At 35.0% G+C, this 12,490-nt stretch overlaps 1 pseudogene; it reads left to right on the top strand.

The window, feature by feature from the left end:
- The first annotated feature begins 4,475 nt into the window (after positions 1-4,475).
- LOC149263010 (nematode resistance protein-like HSPRO2 pseudogene) lies at positions 4,476-5,717 on the top strand (annotated as a pseudogene).
- Positions 5,718-12,490: the final 6,773 nt, after the last annotated feature.

Genomic DNA, 12,490 nt, shown 5'->3' with positions numbered 1-12,490 from the left:
TTATATTTAAGCATAAATGACTAAATAACTTGTGAAACATGACAAGGGTTATACTTGTAGGGATTTTAGGCAAAAAATAGATGGTATGGAAGTATAATTAGCAAGAAAACAAGGTAAAGAGATAAACAAAACAAAGAAGTTTTGGCCCTCAACATCTCCCCCCAGCTGACTTTCTACATGTCCTGCAAGTTTGGGTTCACCTAACTGTGTTCCCAGCTGGGCAAGGTCATACTTTTCAGCCATCTTAGTACCAACTAATTTGTATCCTCGGGTTGTTAAAACATCCTTCCACCAGTCACTGCTCACCTCGTAGGCTGGGGTGTATGTGTCAGCCGATAGCCAAAGAAGTGGGAATTGAAACCTGAGACCTATCTAGTGAACCCCAGAGGTTTGTAGACAAGCCATATAGCGCGACATCCTTTCTAATTCCCTGGAATAATTTTGGGTTCCGAAAGGCTCTCTAAGTCTTACCGCAGAGGAAGATAACATCCACCTCCTTTGATATCCATCCTTAGCCTCTTCTTGACAAGAAACTATTTGAGTAGTGCATAGTTGTACGCACCATTTCTATGTTGCAAGAATTTGTTCCTCTTCCCTTAGATTTTTAGAAAAGTATTATGCTTATTAAGGATACTATCAAACTGGCAGTTTTCTCTCCGAACAAATAACAACTGAGTGGCTTGGTTGGCCTCAAAAGTATCAAAATTTTTTTCCACCTGACTTGATTGACAATAAAAGAGGTGTATGCTTTGAGTTAGATGTCTCCCACACAAGGAACAAGATTAAAAGTTTTATCATCCTTCAAGTAATGGTCATGCATATAAAGTTCACAAAGAAGATGCCGGTCTAGAATGTCATGCACTCTCATGATCCATAGAAACTGCATCGAGTCTTCGATCTTACGACTAATTTCATGGAATATATTCTTTAGACAAAATAAAAGATATTGTTCATGAAAGTAAAATGTGTAGTTGTGAGCTAGAGGGTGGCAAGCAAGTACCTGCTGTGCAAGATCAAACATTTCTTCCTTATCTGTCTTCAAGATGTGCACTTCTTCTAGCTGTGCAATTCTTCTCTATTGTTTCTCATGCTTCCTCCTCTCTCTATATTCCCTGTCAATATAACTAGTGACTACCCTTGCTGCTTGTTCTCTAACTGTCTAAATTCCCTTATGGTGATCTTCTACCAAAATAGATCCTTGTTGTAAGCGCGTGGCAATTTCCTGCCATTTTTGAACTTCAGCAGTCAAGAAGAACTCCCTGCTTTCAAATAACCATTCTATTGGCTTAGTCTGTGTCACAGCAGAAGTGGTAGGAGGGTCTTCGGCCTGGGTTGCTACAGGTTCTTCTTCTTGATTTTCAAGTCCATCTTTGAGGATTGTAATCTTTCTCATATATCTTTGTGCTTCCCTCTTTAATCGAAAAATCCTCTTTTTCAGCCGAATATTGTCAATCTTCAATTGCATGTTTTCATTGAATTGGGACTGGTATCTCTCCTTGAAGGAGGACTTTCATTGCGTGATGTAGTCAATGAATTCCTATTTAATGGGTATTTATTCAACCAGTTTTGTGGCTGCTGTAGGGCCTGGTGGATCCTAAACATCTATTTCAACCTATTCTTCCTTAATTCTTACATCCTCAGCTTATCCATCAACTCAAATTTCATCTTGCGGTTTCGGAATTATTACATCAGGGGCTCCATATTCACGGCTTCTGTTTCTATCATCTGCTTATCAATTCCAACAACATATGTCGTGATCCCTCTAAGTTGTTTTGGGACTATCATAGCTAGAATTTCGACATTCACAACATCTTCCCCCACCGTCTATATATCTTCTTGTGCTGGAACTGTCTTTTCGTCTTGAAATTCAGCTTCAATTGGTGGGTCCTTTTTCTGAGTTCCTGTGTCATCCGGCAGGATGTCACCCTCAATACTTTGTTCTTGTACTTGATGATTTATTGCTGGACCTTGAGCTACCTCATATTCTCATGACTCATTCTCAGCACAAGTCTCTTCCTCCACTAATTCTGCAAGACTGCCCATATTCGTGGCTTCTGCCACTGATGTGTCGACTAGCACTGGTTCTTGTGGAGTAGTGTTGGCCTCCACACCTTTGACCATATTTTCTTGTTATTCGATAATAGTTTGTACTTGAGTTGTAGCTTCCACCACAATATCCAATTTCCTCTTATTGACATTCAGAATAGACGGCACCGCCTGCTGAACCTTTGAATGGTAGGGTGTTCGAAATTTTCTAGCCCCCCTTGGTAGACTTGCGGTGAAAGGTGACTGAAATAAATTTTCCTTGGCCTCACCTATACATGGAAAATCAACTTGTTTGCCTTTTCATTTCACTAACTGAGTGACTCTCTTTGAATTTTCCGTTGGTTCATAAGAAGCACTACTAACCATAGTTTCTGCCACTTGTACTGGTTCCAATATGATTTGTGCAGGGTGGTGCTGGTTCTTGTGGGGTAGCACCGCCTACATGCCCTTTGCTTGTCCCTTGGAATTTCTGTGTCAAGTGTTTCTTATGCATCATTAGCAGCATTACCAACATCATCGTTTTCTATTATGTCTACCTCCATGGCCTCTGAAGTTGATGCTGGTTCTTATGGTGCAACATCGACTACGACATTTCTCCCTTTTGCATCTTATTCGTTGATTTTCCCCTCCACCGGTAATAATCTTGCTAGTCCTTCCTCTGTTGTTTCAACAAACTATGCCCATGACATCGGAGTTTGGGCTAGTGCCTAGATAACCAGCAGTAGGACTAAACCATGGTTGGCAAGGATTCCCAACACTTGCTGAGAATAGCGAGTGGAATGTGCCATCAAGTGCAAGCTTTTCATTAAGAAAAATGGCTTATCTATTGAGTAAACTGGGGCATGTTGATATCGTAGGGATGCCAAAATCTTAAAATGATGTTTGAACAAAATAGAGAAACATCCTTCACAAGTAATGTACCTTGATATGAAATAGGCAACTTCTCCCCAAGGATAGGGTAGTGATTTTCAGTCGTATCCCTTGCCCCTTTGAGCTACTGTCTTGCCAGCTTGCAAAAATACCTTTGGATATTCCGGCAATGGGACCTTCTGAGAAAACCATTTATGGCCCTCCCGTGGAAATTTGCTGGCAACTGCAATGGCCTCCTCTATAACCAGAACTCTCAGCCCCCATACCTTGGAGTATTCACCTTCTAAATTTAAGGCAAATTCTACTGTGATTGTTTCATCAAATCCCTGTAGTATTTGAAAGTACCTGTCCCAACTTGCATCCATGAAAACTTGCGATACATTGCTGTTACTAAGAACCTTCACTGTCGTGACTGGTTCATCGCATAGTAGACCCCCCCCATTCCTTCTTAGGCTTCAGTAATAGCGTTCAGACTAGCTGCGAAACTGTTAGAGGGAGTGTCGACTGGCTAGTTTCTTTCACAAAAGGTCATGAAATAATATCATGCAAAGGGGTGTCGAATGGTAATATACTAGTATATAAAAGGAAATATCCACAAGAAATCATAGAAAATACACAAAGAGCAAGTGGATATTGGGAAGAATGGGAAAAATCCGTGACTGGGTTATAATAATAATTTGGTATTATGATAATAACTTTGCATGACAATCCAATTTAATTGGACAATCATTCGCATGATATTTCAAATCCATATGGTTATCAATTAATCATGCGAAATGTAATGGCGTCATTATGGGTTATACGTACCAGCGCGGTTTTTCAGAAGTGATGTGATGGATTATTATGAAAATTTAATTATTTTCCATATGCCATCATGGTTGTACTCCCCCCATTAAGAAATGACCGTCTGCGGTCATTCCCAAGTCATGTCACAGAATTATTAATCATTATGCTAAGTCTAATTAGGATCATACCTAGTGCTTATGTGGCAGAGTAGCAGCATGCATGGTATAATGGTGTTGGAGGATTCACAACGTCAGGTACTTAGAAGATTTTTCTTACCAGTGTAATAGCACAGGAAGAGTAACATCATCGGGAGTAACAACACCGAACACTTAGAAAAAATTTTAGTGTTATAGGAGTAACAACATTGGAAGTAAAAACACCGAACACTTAGAAAAATTTTCTACTTCATAGGAGTAACAACATAAGGAGTAACAACACCGAACACTTATAAAAAATTTCAACCTCAGAGGAGTAACAACATCGGTAGTAACAGTACCGAAGGAGTAACAACACTGAAGGAGTAACAACACTAAAGGAGTAACAACACCGAACACTTGGAAAAGCTTTTAGCTTCGGAGGAGTAGCAACAATGAAGGAGTTAATCAACACTGAACGCTCAGAAAAATTTTCTCCTCAGCAGCATAAGTTAGAAAAATCTTCGTGCACCTGTGGAAGTACCTACAAAAAAATATGTTTGCAAGGAAAAAAATATGTCCTGTAAATAGATGGCATCCTATTTTTCCTTTGTTGAAGAGTCCATAGAGTGCTCCCCCATGGAGTGTGCGGGTTATGAGCAGTATGTGCATCTCCCCGAGCTCAATGCCATGTGGAAATTCAAAGAATGGCCTGGTTGGTCTAGAGAGGGGTTGGTAAAGGCTGCCTTACAGTCATTGGAGATTAATTTTCGGTTTGTTCTGTCTGTCCTCTGTGACACAAGGACTTACATTGACAAAGAGGAATGGAAGAGAAGGCTTGAATCCTTAATTAGTTCCCAGATTGAGTTGATTTCAATGATTTGTGAAAATGAGAAGCAGATTCCCACTCTTCAGTTGTCAGTAATTAGTGGTATTCTTGCTAGGAAAGTTTTCCATGAGGTATGGCAGCGACCTGGTGCTTTACCTGTGGTTAGCAGAACAAGTGAAGAGAGCTTACTTCCTCATTTGGGTACATGGAAAAGCGCTGAAGCTATGGTTTCTAGAATATGGCTTGCCATTGAAGGCCATATGCAAAGGACTCCCTTCACTTTAGGTCTGGGGGAACCAAATATGTCAGGTAAGCCTCTTCTTGAATATGATAGAATCTGCAAGCCAAGATATTCGCACTTAAAACAACATAAACAATTCCATAATCCAGAAGATGCCAAACTTTGCAATGTCCTCCAAATCTTTGAGGCCTGGGTATTTGTAGGCCAAGAATTGTTGCAGAGAGTATATGAAAGAATAGACTCTGGGGATTTCGTAGGAGCATCCACAGACTGTTGGATGGTTGAAAGGATGTGGAACATGCTCACAGAAATTGTGAATTTGCTTCTAGTGATGGACCCAGATGATTTCCTTTGCCTTAAACACCAGTTGGCAATTAGCAGCACTAGTACGCTTGCAGGCGCATATTGCCTTCGGTCTGCCCCCCTTAGAGACCTTACAAATGCATGCAAGGAACTAAGGCATCTGGTGCCCAAAGTCATCGGTGTTGAGGCTGATCTAAAGGATGGACCAAGGCTCCAGGAGGCACTTATGCATTTGTTTCATTCACATGGACTGCGCTCACATAACACTTCACGTGCTTACCATGTTGCAACAATATATGTTCTGTTGGCCTTCCAAGCAATAGAAGCCGCGGTGAAAAGGTTTTTCTTCTCATATCAGCAGCTGGTAGTAACAACCATGGGTAGCACTGAAATGAAGGGTCCATCATATCTAGGTTCTTGTGATGCCCTGCGTCAGATATATTTTGAACCACCTTATTTCCCTAGTGTGGATGGTGCAAAGACATTTTTGGGTTACTATTGGCACTAAAAGTCTACAACTATGGTCGATGGTACACTGGAAGATCTACAGAGAAATCAAGTGAAGTTTACAAGACAAAGAACAGTGCCTTCAATTTTTCAATTTATTACCCCAAATTCATACATACACTTTTACATTGATAGTTTTGAATACTATACATAGAATTATATTGGATATAGGATTAGACTCATTTTTGTTCATCCCCATCAGTAGGAGCAATCAATAGAACAGTGCTAGAAATTTGAAAAAAAAAAAAATCCCCTCTCCAACATGGATAGGATACTAAGGATTCATAGTGTGCAATTCTTCCTTTGTTAAATACTGTAAAAGATTGTCCAAAATTAAAAAGGTAATTATTAAAATTATTAAATTTTACGAGTTGTTTCTTTGTTTAATTTTTTAATTATTTAACTAAATTCTATGATGAGTTTAATGATATTAATATAATTCATTATATAAAAAGATTGTAAGAAAAAAATAAATTATATTAATAAAATTATAAAAAAAAAAACTATAAGTTTTATATGGAAAACATTGTAAAAAAAATTGCATTTCCTGCATTTTCATGATAGCTATTATCAAGTTAGATAATAGGAATTAAAAGGATTGAGAAATAATGCAAAATCATGATAATGTTATGGAATTCAATCAAAGAGATTTATTTCTGATAGACTATTACAAAAGAAATTGACACTGTTTTGGTTATGGTTAAATAAATTTCTATTCTAGAGATAAATACAGAGAAATTTTAACCTTAATTAAAAACCTGTTAATTTCAATATCAAGCCTTCCTACAATTATGTAAGGCTACCTAAACTTTAAATTTAATATGCTTCATAAAATTCAAGTTTCAATACCTCCGCCTATTAAACCCACAGCCACTTGAAATACTAAACTAATACATGCTTGCCTTCCCTTTTGTTAAGCCAAATTGAATTTGGTTGGTAAGCTATTGCCAATATTTTTAGTTGTAGTTATAGCTTCAAATGGAATCCGAAGTAGATCCAGTTGTCCTTAGATGAAGTAATTGCTATTTTTTATTTTATTTTAAATATTTTGTTTTATTTGTTTATCGACAAATAAATAGCAATTTGTTTATGTTTACCAAATTGAATTTGGTTGGTAAGCTATTGCCAATCTTTTTAGCTGTAGTTATAGCTTCAAATGGAATCCGAAGTAGATCAAGTTGTCCTTAAACGAAGTAATTGCAATTTTTTATTTTATTTTAAATATTTTGTTTTATTTGTTTATCAACAAATAAATAGCAATTTGTTTATGTTTACCAAATTGCCACTTTAATAATAGTTCTCAAATTATGTATCATCGAAATATTCTCAATTTTCTATGAAAATTCGAGGGAATGTTATATTTTAACTTCATAAAAAATGCCTTGTTTTCCGGCAATGATAGGAACATTATAATTAGGCATCTCTACCATGTCTTCTTTGGAGTAAGACAAATTGTGTTTTTCAAACTGTGTGAATATAGTTCATTAATTTAAAACGATGTTAATTTTATTTATTTTTTATATATTTGAATATATATAAGATGTACACTTTCAATTGTTTTTGTTATTGGGTTTTAGATAGTCTAATTTTTTAGTAATCAAATCTGAATTTGAATTTAATAGCTATAGTTTATGAATGTAAATTTCTAGATGCGCGAAATTTATTTATACTTTTAAAAACTCAAGTTATATAATAAATTAGATTATTAAAATTAAATCAAAATATTAAACAATTATATTGCATTGTTTGTCGAACACAGTTTGAGATAGATTAAGCTTACTGGACTGTAGATAGGGAAGGTAACAGAGAGGCTTGGATATTACTGAATTCACCTATTTTGCTAACTCTGTTCTTTCAGCGAATATACTGACGTAGCTCATCTGATTGTTTGGTAAATTGAAACTAGATTTGTGGATGCCACTTCATAAACGCAACAGTGGTATTGGAAAATATTTTGTCATCCTTCTAAATAAATACCTTTGCTTTTATATGGCACCTTTTAAAACGAGGATACCGAACGTCCCAGCAATGGAATTCGAACAAACATAAGACATCTTTCTTTTGTTTGTTTTAGTTGTAAATGCCACACTTGTTTTTAGCACTTGGTTTATATATGTAAATATATATATATATATATATATATATATATATATATATATATATATATATATATATATATATATATATATATATATATATATATATATATATATATATATATATATGTGTGTGTTGGGGGGCGTGTTTATATCTGTTTGATATAAGTCGTAAAGCTGTCATGTTAAGTGAAACACAAATTTAGTAAAAAAAAATTATAAACAATATCTTAACCATATATCTCATCATCAACTAATCTAAATTATAACTGAACTATAATATCTAATCCCTCTTTTTTTATTTTCCAAGAGCCGCCCATCCCAGCGAAAGTATAATATTACTTCTAGTTTCTAAAAAGGAATGCTTGCTCGGTAAATCAGTTTAATGTGCAGGGTGTTTGAAAGAAAGTTGCAAATATGGTTGTAAGTGTTAATGTACGCGGCTATAGTCGAGACCAAAGGTAAAGCGCCCCAACTTTCATCCCAACCCAACTAAATTAGAATATAGGTGCAGTTGCTGAAAAGGAGTATTGTCCTAAGAAATGAGTCCTCAAAAATGAGTTTAATGACCATGGTATTAGAGGGAAGGTAGTAGATATGCCTATAAGGGTTAATGTACATAGTTATAATTGTGGGTGAAGATAATAATTAATTAATTTTATTTTTTTGGGTAAAATTTAATGATTTTTGCTTTTTTATAAGATTGTAAGTTTTTTATTAAATCATATTCAAAATTTTTATAATGCAATTTTTTATTGGGTAAATTATATTTTATAATACTAATTTGTTTTAGTGAGATTGTAAATTTTAGTCAAATTATTTATAGTATAGTATCATTTATAAAATACGTTGTTCTTTAATCATATAAGTTTAAATTTAGAACATTGATAATGCATATTGCTTATAATCATTCTCACTCCTAATATCTATAATTTGGCTTAACACTTATCATTTTCTTGCAGATTGACACACGGTTCGCTCGCTTGTGCAGAGCCTAACCCCACGGTTTACAGAGAACAAAAAAAATCATTGTAATTTTTCTTTCGTGGGTGACTGGCAACCTTTAGTGAATTTCCTTCACCTCTGCAATTTTTTTCCATATAGTTCAGATTGTTTTAATAATCAGTATCAGTAGGGCAATTACTTAGCCTTTACTTTAAAATTTTTACATTTCACACATAGCTTAATTAAGGGGAAAAGTAAGTGGCCATAATCCACACATATTTTCAATTTGTTTTGCTATTTTACCAAGTCACATAGCTTAATTAGCAAAGGAGTAAGTGGCCCATAAATACTCATATTTTTTACTAACCAAAGCATCTTTACTTCATTAGCATTGGGACTAGGAACTAGTGTTATTAAAGAAAGGGAGTAGCCCCTGCTTCCCTTGGGTCTTTTAGACGATCCTGGGCTTGCATCTGAAATATTTCTCAAAGCACTCAGTTTTTGATCTCCCTTTTTAGGCTCACATAGTGTAATAGGAAGGAAGTAAGTGGCCCATCAACCAGACATTATTTTATTTGCAGGTAAGGAACAAACATAATTTAGTGTAAGTAGACGAATTTGAAAAGGATCATCGAATATCCACATGACTACAAACTTTGTATGTTCACTCCGTCACTTACACACACATTTCACTACACACACTAAGCTACTCTAAACTTTGAACAAAGGGAATCAAGTGTAAAAACTTTTGTACTTAGTTTATTTAAGCTTAATTTTTCACACCATAAGTGAAGGAAGACACGTAAAAGAAATCATAACTTGAACAAACTAAATTTCCCCACATGGGCCACAAAATAATTTATAGTTTAGATTAGGATTGTTGGGGGTAGGCATTCAATAAGCCGCCATGGTCATGATACATTTTGAAACATAGAAGTTGTCTTTTAGGGTGCTTCAAATCCTTCAATCAGTCCATAGAAAAGACAACCCAGGCAGCACAGAGACCCGATTTAGAGGGGGTTCGGCTTAGGCTCAGTGCGTGGGGTCCTATATGGGGCTACCCAACCTGTATAGTGCTCGGTTCTGATAACCAATTACCAAGAAGCTAAAGACTCAGCTGCCTCCATGAGACGAAGGTATCCTATTGGCCAAATTTTAGGGCATCTTTCCCTATAGGTGGAGGTGTGGGAAGCACTAAAGCCTCATTCAATACCTTGGTTGATTCTTTTCGTTGTTGGAAGCATCACCAGTTCTTTTGGGACGTAGCCCCAGTACTCGTCATTGTTTCGCTGCTGGAAGCATCACCAGTTCTTTCGTGACGTAGCCCCAATAGCCATTTTTTGGTTGCTGGAAGCGTCACCAGTTCTTTCGGGACGTAGCCCCAGTACCCGTCACAAAAGATATCTCTGCAAGGCCCAGTTACTTATAGAGTGGAAAGGATGAATAGGTCTTCATAGGACCTTTTATCATACGCAAAAGAAACTAAAATATTTTCCTTGTTTGATTGATCACATAGCTTAACTTAAAGGGAAAGTAACACTTTATTTTTCATTTTGCCTTATGTATGTAATTTCTTTTTATACACATTCCTCTCGTCACCACAAAAGTGACACACATTCCATTTTAAGAATACATAAATACTTTACTTTTTCATATTAAGAATAACAAGACAATGCTACACAAAACATTCCAATTCTTCTTTCACTTGAATATACATTAAAATAAATTCTACAAATAAAAATTGAAATGAAACATTTTTTTTAACTGATTTAAAATGAATTATTGGATAATTTGTTATTTATTTTGATATTTTTTGGGTAGAAAAATTGGAGGAATTATCTTTTGTGACATATTTTATGATATGTCTTAATTTTGAGTCTTAGAATTTAAATCCCTCTAAAGTTATTTTGGGATATGAAATGAGTGAAAGCTTTGTGAGCATATCTCTCTGCCTCTTGATGTCACTTTACACACCAATTCTAGCTTTCAAACAATGTGAAAATCACCTCAATCAAATTTCATATGAAGAAGCTATGCCTTCCACAAGTTCAGCTAACTTGTTCATACGGTGGTACCAAGTGGATGTTGCATCAATGCCATTACTTAGATATGTGGAGTTAGTCACGTGTGGACATTCAAAAAGATCCTAAAAGGTCCAAAACCGTAACACTAATAGTGGCTTGAAAAATGTGAAAACCATAAACCTTAAATAGTTTCCAAGCTATGTTAAATACTACGTCACTAGGAAGAGAAGGGGTTCCATCTTTTTAGGATTGTATTAAAACATAGTTGAGCACAACATCTAGTAGTGGGATTTGAGATCAAAACAAAGGAGAAAGATAATTTGCAGCAACCATATAGACAACAATGTCATAGGCAACTCGATAGTCAATACCCCTTTCTTTGTATTTGTATTTCCATCATTAAATAAAAAAGAGTAGAGTATAAGCCTCGCCTTCTAATTAGGTTTTCTTTTATATGATATTCCCTGAGTTATATCTTTTATTAAATTATATGATTTTTATATTCACTTACATTTTTTTCTTTTATGGGTTTTAATATTTATATGTATTTAACACTAACGAAGTGTTGAGACATGTGAAAACCCTAATCTGAAATCATTATCAAGCTATGTTAAACGCCAGGTCACTAGAAAGAGGGGGTTCCATCTTTCTAGCATTGTATTGTCTCGTGGTAGAGTAGAGTATCTAAGAGTTAGATTTAAGAGCATAACATAAGAACCATTTAGAATACAATGTCAAAAAAAACTCTGTAATAAATACTCATTTTTTTTTATGTAAAGTTTCATAATTAAATAAAATATAATAGAATATAAGTCTACTTTTTAATTAGATTTCTTTGATATCATATTTTATAAATTACATCTTTTATTAAATCATATAACTAATATTTCCATTTACTTATTATTTTTTTAAATTATTTTCAAATATTTGAATAATAAAATAATAAACAAAATTAAAATTCAAAAAATAAATTAAATAATAAAAATTCAAAAATGACAATGTAGGCTATAATAAATTACTTCGGGTGAATATCTACAATAATTTATATATTGTTTCACAATAACTTAAACCTAATATTAGTTTTTGAAAAATTCACTCTCAACTTTCAATACCATGACATCTCACGGTGAAGACCTCTCCAATCTACTTATGTAAAAAATGAAAAAATGAGGGGTATTATTAGACTCGAGAAGCCTCAACCTATGCTTTTACACTTAAAAGTTACCTTTCTCAATGACTCATTATCATCTATAACCACATACGTTGAGATCTGGTAAAGGACTCTCCATAATCTGCTTAATTAAAAAAGAGGGGTGTTATTAGGCTAAATAAGCCTCTAACTTAAGCTTCTAATAAAGCAAAGATGCGGGGTGCATCAGCTTATGTTAAGTTGGTTCATTGTTTAATATTAAGTATGTAAGCTAGGGTGAGCAATGATATTATGGGGATGACTAACTTAAATTCTTTTTTTTGCTGAAGCAAGATTCGTACCTTTTATTCATTAGAAACAAAGAAACAAATTACATATAATACAACTACCCAAAGAGACCTGAGGGACATAGAGTCAACTATCCACTCAGGGCTTGGGTACCAAGTCTGGGCCACGGGCCCACAAATTTAACTGTGAGACCTTCAAAATACAAACAAAAGCCTAAACCAACCAATCCATTTGTAAAGTTCTGACAGATGAGACGCAAATCAGAGCCAAA

The sequence above is a fragment of the Pinus tabuliformis genome, chromosome 6, assembly GCF_031772625.1.
Source record: "Pinus tabuliformis cultivar Carrire ecotype Pingquan chromosome 6, CPIR1, whole genome shotgun sequence".
NCBI classification, from domain to species: Eukaryota; Viridiplantae; Streptophyta; class Pinopsida; order Pinales; family Pinaceae; genus Pinus; species Pinus tabuliformis.
Note: the sequence above shows the minus strand (reverse complement) of the source record. Positions and strands in the feature narration are given on the sequence as shown.